The 8,093-nt window shown below is 44.0% G+C and overlaps 1 protein-coding gene and 1 long non-coding RNA gene across 2 annotated transcripts in view; one reads left to right on the forward strand and one right to left on the reverse strand.

Annotated features, from left to right (window-relative positions):
• The window catches only part of Has2 (hyaluronan synthase 2), a 28,462-nt gene extending 23,727 nt beyond the window's left edge, over positions 1 to 4,735 (reverse strand). Inside the window, exon 1 of the mRNA XM_031359063.1 lies at positions 4,179 to 4,735. The gene's annotated coding sequence lies outside the window, so the exon portion shown is untranslated. The remainder of the gene's footprint in view (positions 1 to 4,178) is intronic.
• Positions 232 to 4,655, forward strand: LOC116082213. The gene is made up of 4 exons (XR_004115212.1): positions 232 to 328; positions 3,832 to 3,985; positions 4,140 to 4,262; positions 4,559 to 4,655. It is a non-coding gene; the product is annotated as an uncharacterized LOC116082213 (long non-coding RNA).
• Positions 4,736 to 8,093: the final 3,358 nt, after the last annotated feature.

Here is an 8,093-nt window from a genome sequence, read left to right on the forward strand (position 1 = left end):
ATTTCCTCTCCTCTGCATTACATTTTCAAATCTTAAAGAAGACTCTTAAGTTCTGACCAATAGGTAATCACATCAAGTGGCAGAGATGACAGAAGTCACTTAATGGCTATTTCTTTAACAAAAGCATAGCTCCAAACTCTATCAGTATACAAAACCAGTACTGGAACATACATTTTCTTTACCATAAATTCATTGAAATATTTTATAAGGGCTTCATTTTTGATCCTATAGGCCATATATGCTGTGCACAATCTACGTGATGCAGGCATGTAACATCCGCAAAGATAATGCCCACTTTCATCTTCATAATAAAAGGTATTCACATGGGGTAACTTTCTGCCAGCTAGTCATGAACAAAGAACAGATACTGAATGAAAGGTGAAAATGTAGTGGTTCCCAATTGTTGCTGTAGATACAATTGACCTAAAGACATCTAAAATCAACTGGCATGTTGCTGATCACACCACCATCCCCTGATACAAGCTATAACTAGCTTAGCACAAGATTTTAATGTGCAACAAATCCTGGGCTAGCGCTCACTGAGTTAGAGTTAAAGTCCTCCTTCCCCATGATGGGCATTATGTGGTTTCCTTCTGTTAGTTTTTGGGACTGGAAATCTGATCTAGAAGTTGAGGACCATATGAAGACCATATCAGAGCAAATCAGTGCTATACATTCCTGTGACCTGCGCTCTTTCTTCATTTCTCTTTGAAGTTGCCTTGTTATTTCTAGCCTCACCTAGGTTTCCCTACCAAAGACCCTGGAGCCAACCGGGCAGGATCAGAATACAAAGCCTTCTCACAGCCTTGTCACACTAATCATACTTGGGATTTCAAATGTCTCTCAGTTACACCATCAGGGTTAATCGTGTACTTCTACTACATCCGTCTTCCAACCGCTAGTGGCTCCTGAGCTTCACCATCCCGCATAGTGTTCATGGTGGAAGAGGAAATCACCATGAGTTGACATGGACTCTTCATTTGACTTGGGCTTAGAAACTTACTCTTTAGGTTAAAATGTTACACAATAAACTGCAACACAAACATCCAGGAATCCTGGAGTAATGTAAAGCTATATGTAGCAAGTCCATACTCGTTCTATGCAAGTTTCTGTGACAGAGAAAATGGTTAAAGACAAGTTATGATAAATCATGGCAAATGGGTTTTCTATATAGGAAGCTCTAAGCCATTTTCAGCTAATAGGAGCTCTGTCCCTATCCTCGAAGCTTCTAGACGAACACAGCCTAGGTACGCAAGGCTGAAAAGAACTCAGAAAAGACACAGAACTCATGTGTTAGTCCCTCATTACACTAATTTTATGGACTGCATATCATGCAAGATGCAGGGAAGTTAACAATATACAACTTTTTATTATACATTCTCAGATTTAAAATTATTTTTAGAATAAAAATCCCCAAAGGGGATCTCCACTTTGAATCCAAGATACAGGCTTAACCCACAGTGCCAAAAAATCTTTGCTGGTACAGATAACACAAATGGAAATGGAATTATGAAACTCAATGCTGTGAAGTAACATCCTGCAGAGTCAACAACAAAGAGTACTGCAAGCTCACTTACTTTCTAGTAACTTTTATCTCTTAATCACCGGTTGGGCAAGTCCTGTTTTCCTGGACAACAGCTGATCGTATTTACCTTCTGGAGAGTGATATTCAGATGTGATGCTAATCACTAATCTGTTACATATTTGGACTTTATATGCTGATGACTTTATTTGCTAGTTTGGATTAAGCTTTAGATATAACAGAAACAATCTAGGTACAATGTATCTAATCACTACATTTACAGTGCATGCCTCAAGCCATCTGACTCTGGTAATGTGTATGGAAACAAGAATAGGAAAGTTGTTAATCCAGATACAAGGCTTTAATTCAGAACCTCCATACAGGACTTGAGTTTGTCTCAAATTGCAAACAGTGGATGCTTAACATATACGCCACATCTGTGCTTTATGTCTCTAAATTTTCACTGGAAATTTTCTTTCTATCTACTAGGAACACCTCTGGGAGAAGATTATTACTATTCAAAAAAACACGATCTCAATTTGAATTACTAATCTTATGTAGGAAAATTAAACATTAGGTTTATGAATGAGTCATTTTGCATAGGCTGAACAACAAAACATAGATTTAAAGTTTGGGTTCTTTTCAACCCAATTTATCTTTGCAAAATGTAAAATGTTATTCATAAATAGGTTTCTGAACATAGATATATGTTTTAGTTCGTTTCACGGAAATGCACTTTTCAATAAAAAAAAGTATATTCTCAGATCAAGTATGTGTTGACCATTCAAATATTTATTCTTAAAAGAACCTATTAATCACACCTAGATTTAACACCCCCAGAGGTACACTGCCTCTCTTCAGTGGGAAATCCCAGGCTAAGCCTTGAAATCTACAATGGGCTGGAAGCTGGTCTCCCCACTTCAAGGAAGCCCATCTACTGTTTGCTTTACACTAAGCAGACCATGAGTGAGTGTATAAACTCTGGACTCTGGAGGGGTGGGGGAGGAAGGGGAGCTTCCTGGCCAATCAGAGCCTCCAAATCTATTTCATCACACACCCCTCCCAGGGTGTGACATCAAATGCAATCCCAGCCCAGCCACGTGGGTTGAAGGAGTGTAGCGTTTCTGTGCAGCTGCTACAGAGACTCATTTGGCAGTAAAGGGTCCCAGGAGGTAGTGAAGTGAGATGGGCGGAGCGGGGCCTCCTGGGCTTCTACAAGTCTCAAGCCAGGACGCGGTTGCTGCAGCTGACTTCCTAGTGGCAAGGGTATCCGAGTGAGAATAGTGTACCCAGGAGTTTGGGGGCTATCCAGACCGGTGCTGGTGGCAACGGGCACCTACGACTATGTAATGAGACCTGGGTCTTAGAAGACTTCGTCCTCAGACACCGCCTGTGCTTCCAGCCCTTCTTCCAAGTCTTAATGGTCCTTTCAGAGCTGTTTCCCCTGGGCTGCCTTTCTTAGGCCAGAGGAAGCCGCCTCTGACGCCACGAAGTTCTCACCCTTACACAGACCCTCCTTTCAGACCCGCCCTCTGGTTCACCGGGACTGATTTCTAAGCCCTGGCTCACTCTGGGCGGGAACCACCGTGACGAATTCGGCCCAAGGTGTTGATTATCCCGTCTCTGGCTCTCCTCCCACCTCTTCCCAGGTTCCCAGGGCCCCTCGACCCCACATTGGGCAAGGGGCTAGAGATTGAGTCCCCAAATCCCCCCCACACCACAGCGTCTCCAGCTGCAACGGAGGAAAGAAGCGCCAGCGTGCTCCGTGCCACGTCGGATTTGGCTCTGGACTTGGTGCAGCTGCGGGAGCGCAGCGCTGTCCCCGCGCACGCCCTGCCCATGGGCTGCTGGCCGGCCGGCCGGCTCAAGGAGGGATGCGCGCTCTTCTCTCTCCCCCAGTGGCGAATGCCACAGCTTTCGTGAGGGACCCCTTGCCCCAGAATGGCTTTCTCAGGGTGGCTGTGCCCGGATGCTCTCTGCCTGACACTTTAATGGAGTTTGGAAACTGCAAAGGAGTGGAGGCCCGGGAAAAGGGGGGAGTGGCTGAACCAGGATGGTAGCGCGAGGAGGTGGCGGCGCAGTACTTTCCTTCCTTGAGGTCTCTTCCAGACTAGCGTAGCTGGAAACCCGGAACGTTTAACCCTTTCAGTGCAAGCCAAAATTGAGCTTTTTTGTTTTTGCCCCACCCCCCACCCCCGCACAGGACTGTGCCAGGGTGTTCCTGCCCACATACTGGTGGGGGTTGGGGAGAAAAAAAAGGGAAGGGTAGGAAGGTAAGGACAGCTGTAGGGTGAATTTTCCTTACACAGTGGAAATCCTTGTTTTCTAAATCCGGACTCCCTTTGACCCTCGGGAAGATGCCCAGTGGAAAAGTACACCCGGGACAATCAACTTTCCTTAGCCACGCAAGTTACCTGTGCGCCCAGAGAGGCAGCGGATTTCACCGGATGATTAAAGCCCAGGGTAGGCTGCGAGACTTGATAGTGATTGGCAGTATTCCCTCATGGACAGTCTGTTGGGGGCGGGGGGGCACTTCAGACCCCAAATGTTTCTATAGAAACTAGGTATTTTTTTTAAAGCTCTGTTTAAACTTCTTCTGTATCCCCGATCTATCTAGGGCATTCAAAGTTCACCCAAACGCATCTGTATAACGTACCTTGTTCAGCTCCTTCTCATAGACTCGTCCTCCGCCTGTCTGTGTGGTCCCGGAGGGTCGTGGAAGGAAGTTTCCAAAATTGAGGTAATAAGAAATCAGATGAATTTGAGACGACCGGCCAAAAAAAATAAGAAATTTAAAAACAACATTTAAAAAAAAAGATGGGGGAGTTTTAAATGCTTGGTTCTCCCCTCTTTAAGAAGAAATTGCACTAATATTCTCTTTTATTATTTCCGTTGCAGTTAAGTCTTCTAATTCTTTTTGTTAAATGTGCTTTAAAAATAAATTAACTCTTTCCCCTGATTTGCTATTTGCTCCAATCTCCTTCCCTCCGACGACTCAAAGTCTCTTTTTTTTTTTTTTTCACATCACCCTAAAAGCCCGGTGAAGATTCAGCGGAGCCTAGCAAGAGCAGAAAAGGAGAAGTCTGGCTGGTTCAAGTCCCCGGTTCAATGGGCTGCTTGAAGCCAGGACTGGGTAATTCTTTCCAGACGCCGTGACTTCTTCTTCGCTGTTGTTGCCTTTCTGCCTCCTCCAACTTAAGGGGGTCTTAACAAGTGAGCCGGTGGGTGTTTTAATAGGACGGAGGAGGGAGTGGGGGTGAGGGGAGTGGAGGAGGGAGGTGTAGACTGGGGAACCCGGAGGGGAGGGACTGGGCGGGATGGGAGGCGGGGAGGAGTGGGGGGGAGAGAGAGAAATTGGCCATTCAAAGCCCTCTCAGAGCTAGAGGCCGTTTCTAAACTCCAATGAATTCAATTAACTTGATTGTTAACGTGTGCAGAGAAACGCAGAGCACAGATGCTAACCACCGCCTGATACCTCTCCTCAGACAGTGGCAGCGGAACCGGGAGCCCTGCTCTGCAGATATTGCTCAAGTCTGTCTGCGTTACAAGGATTCCCTCGACTTGATAAACTCCCCGTTGCATATAAGTGATTTGTTTTAAGGCCAAACGGTTCTCTTAGGCTAAATCACTGTCCTGGGCGGGATATGGGCTGTGTGTGTGTGTGTGTGTGTGTGTGTGTGTGTGTGTGTGTGTGTGCCCGCGCTACCTGGAGCCTCCACAAACCGCCTAGGACGCTAAAAAGAGAGCTACTAGTCTGCCATTTGTTAACCCTTTCTTCCTGCCAACTCCAAACTTTCTAAGCAAAAGGCAAAAGTCAACGTCTCTCCCCTGCAGTTTTCTCTGTGGGTGGGCTGAGCACTGAAATGAGGGAAAAAAAATTTTTTAATTTCTTTTTTTTTTTCCTTATGATTCCCGGACATGAAAACATGCAAAAGATTTTCTAAAGGAAGTTTATAATAACGATGATAACAATAAACCTGAGGATGTGTACGGAAGCAGTCATCTCATAAGACATCTGAAATTACTTTTGCTTCTTGAAAGCCTTTTATTTAACGTTTCCAAAATACTGTTTTAAAATTTCAATGACGCCAAGGCTGGACAGTTTGTTTTCTAGGTTATTTTTCTCAACCTAAGGGCATCCGCGCCCTTTTTCCTTGATCCTTGCGGTCCCCGCCCCTGCCCCCACCCAAAGCAAAAGGTAAAAGGGAAAAAAGTCAATGAGGTACAATGGACACTAGGTGGCGGTGTTTAGGAAAAAATGAAAGCGGATTTACGAAGTTAGGTTAAAATTGAAATCTGCTAAAACCTTACTAGCCTTTTACTTCCTTTTCTGTTCTTTCCCACTCCTCCTCTGCTTTCTTTTATTTCCCTTCTACGTGCTCTTCATGTGGACTTCGTTTGAGTTCTACCGCAACTTGATGTCTGTCTGGGTTATGTGTTCAGGATAACATCCGAATATAAATTTGGGCAATAGTTAAAGGTCAACAGATAAAGGTAAACAGAAAAGTAGAAAGAAAAAAAAAAAGACGTGAGTGAAGCTCGCAGCACATCGGGCAGGTGTGGAGCTGAGGGTTGTGAATAGGGTTGCAGAGTGTGGCTGCAACTCCCAGTTGTCAGCGGACGCATGCCCGCAGAGCTGGATCAGCAAATCCAGTCCCCCCATTCCCACCCTCACCCCCGACACACCCAAACACACAGCCATTTCACCTCTGGGAGGCACCACTTTGGTGGCTGACTACATGCTACTCTGGGGAGACTTTCTCATTTCCCTTACAACTCTCTAGGCTCCACCTGAGGTGATTCAACTGTTGCAAAAACTGCCTTAAATTTAGAGCACAATTTCATCTCACTTAATCAGACCCGACCTTCCTGATTTTTCGGGGTCTGGGAAGTAGTAAATTACTATTTTAAAGTATTACTCAACTTCTACGCCACGGTTTATAATGTAAATTATACTGAGTTGGGAGGAGAGAAATTGTGGGATGCCAAGTCTCTACCTGTAAGTTCCCCAGTGGCCTCATAGCTCCCATTTCTATGTCTCTGAATGTCTAAATGCCCACAACAGTTGCTTAGAAGTGTTGAACCATCCCTGTGCTAACAGTTCAAGCAGCAGAACACCTAGTAAAACTGGGTCTCTTTATTAAAGAAAAACACATTTGTTGTTTCTCCCTTGTTATTCATAACCCATAAAACAAAGTTGCAAGCCCCCCAGCTGTAGGCAAGCCTAGACTTTGGTTCTACATCTGTGCATGTCTGCTTTTCCCTTTCTCACAGAGGCAAGAGAGAAAATACTAGCATAATTTAAAGCTAGAAGTTAAAGTTCACTATAAGCAAAAAGGGATCCTCAGTTCAAGAGTCCTTACACTCAGATCACACTTTTGCTAGTTATTGTCTATGGGATTGGAACAGCACTTCAGTTTTCTGGAAATAGTTGTTAATGGAGAAAAAAAATCAAAGAAAAAGAACATTTATAATTTATGTATTCATATTCTCTGTCTCTCTGTCTCTCTCTCTCTCTCTACTCTCTCTCTCTCTTTCTACCAGGAGTCTAAAGCAGGAAGATCATGAATTCAAACCAGCCTGGGTACTATCTTATAAATGCATAAATAAATAGACAGACAAACAAACAAACCATCTTTTTTTTTTTTTTTTTTTTTTTTTTTTTTTTTTTTTTTTTTGAGACAGAGTTCTCTGTATAGCCCTGGATGTCCTGGAACTCACTTTGTAGATCAGGCTGGCCTCAAACTCAGAAATCTGCCTGCCCCTGCCTCCCAAGTTCCCAAGTGCTGGGATTAAAGGCATGTGCCACCACTGCCCTGCCTACAAACCATCTTTTAAAATATTTATGATATCACGCGTTGATACTGAAATTTACTGGGGTGCTGGGTTATTCTGATGTCCAAGTTACTAATACTACACTATTAGAAAACACACTCAATTAGTCATTAACACTATGCCCAAGCTCATCTACTACATATTTCAATACCGTAGCCTTTCATACACATCTAGAGGAATGCAAATTTCTCACATGAGAATTTTTTCCTGGCTGCTTAGTGTTTCCAGCACCAGCAGCAGCAGATGCTGTCAGTTGCTGACACTGTGCAGGCAGGTTTGCTTCGTAGGGAAAAAAAATCATGAAGCTGAGTATTAATACACAACCATAATCCTAGCACTTAGAAGAATGAGGCAGCAGGTCTTGGGTTAAAGGCCAGTCTGGCCTACCTTAATACTTAAGAGAATCGATGAAAACAATGAACTGTTAGGAGTTTCCTCATTTGAGTAAGAATGATGCTCCAGGAGCTACATAGCCAATACAGAACACAAACATGTGGAAGCTTTTCCACCTAGCAACCATGTAATTAAATGCACTATGGTATGTGCTTAATAACTATTTTCTAAAAGGGGGGGAATACTAACATATGGATATTTTCTCTATTGGCGCACATCCATTTTCTTTTACTGTTTAGAAATCAATTTGGACCAGGCAGTGGTGGCACATGCTTCTTTAATCCCAGAACTTGGGAGGCAGAGGCAGGCAGATTTCTGAGTTTGAGACCAGCCTGGTCTACAG

Source organism: Mastomys coucha, unplaced genomic scaffold, assembly GCF_008632895.1.
Source record: "Mastomys coucha isolate ucsf_1 unplaced genomic scaffold, UCSF_Mcou_1 pScaffold7, whole genome shotgun sequence".
NCBI classification, from domain to species: Eukaryota; Metazoa; Chordata; class Mammalia; order Rodentia; family Muridae; genus Mastomys; species Mastomys coucha.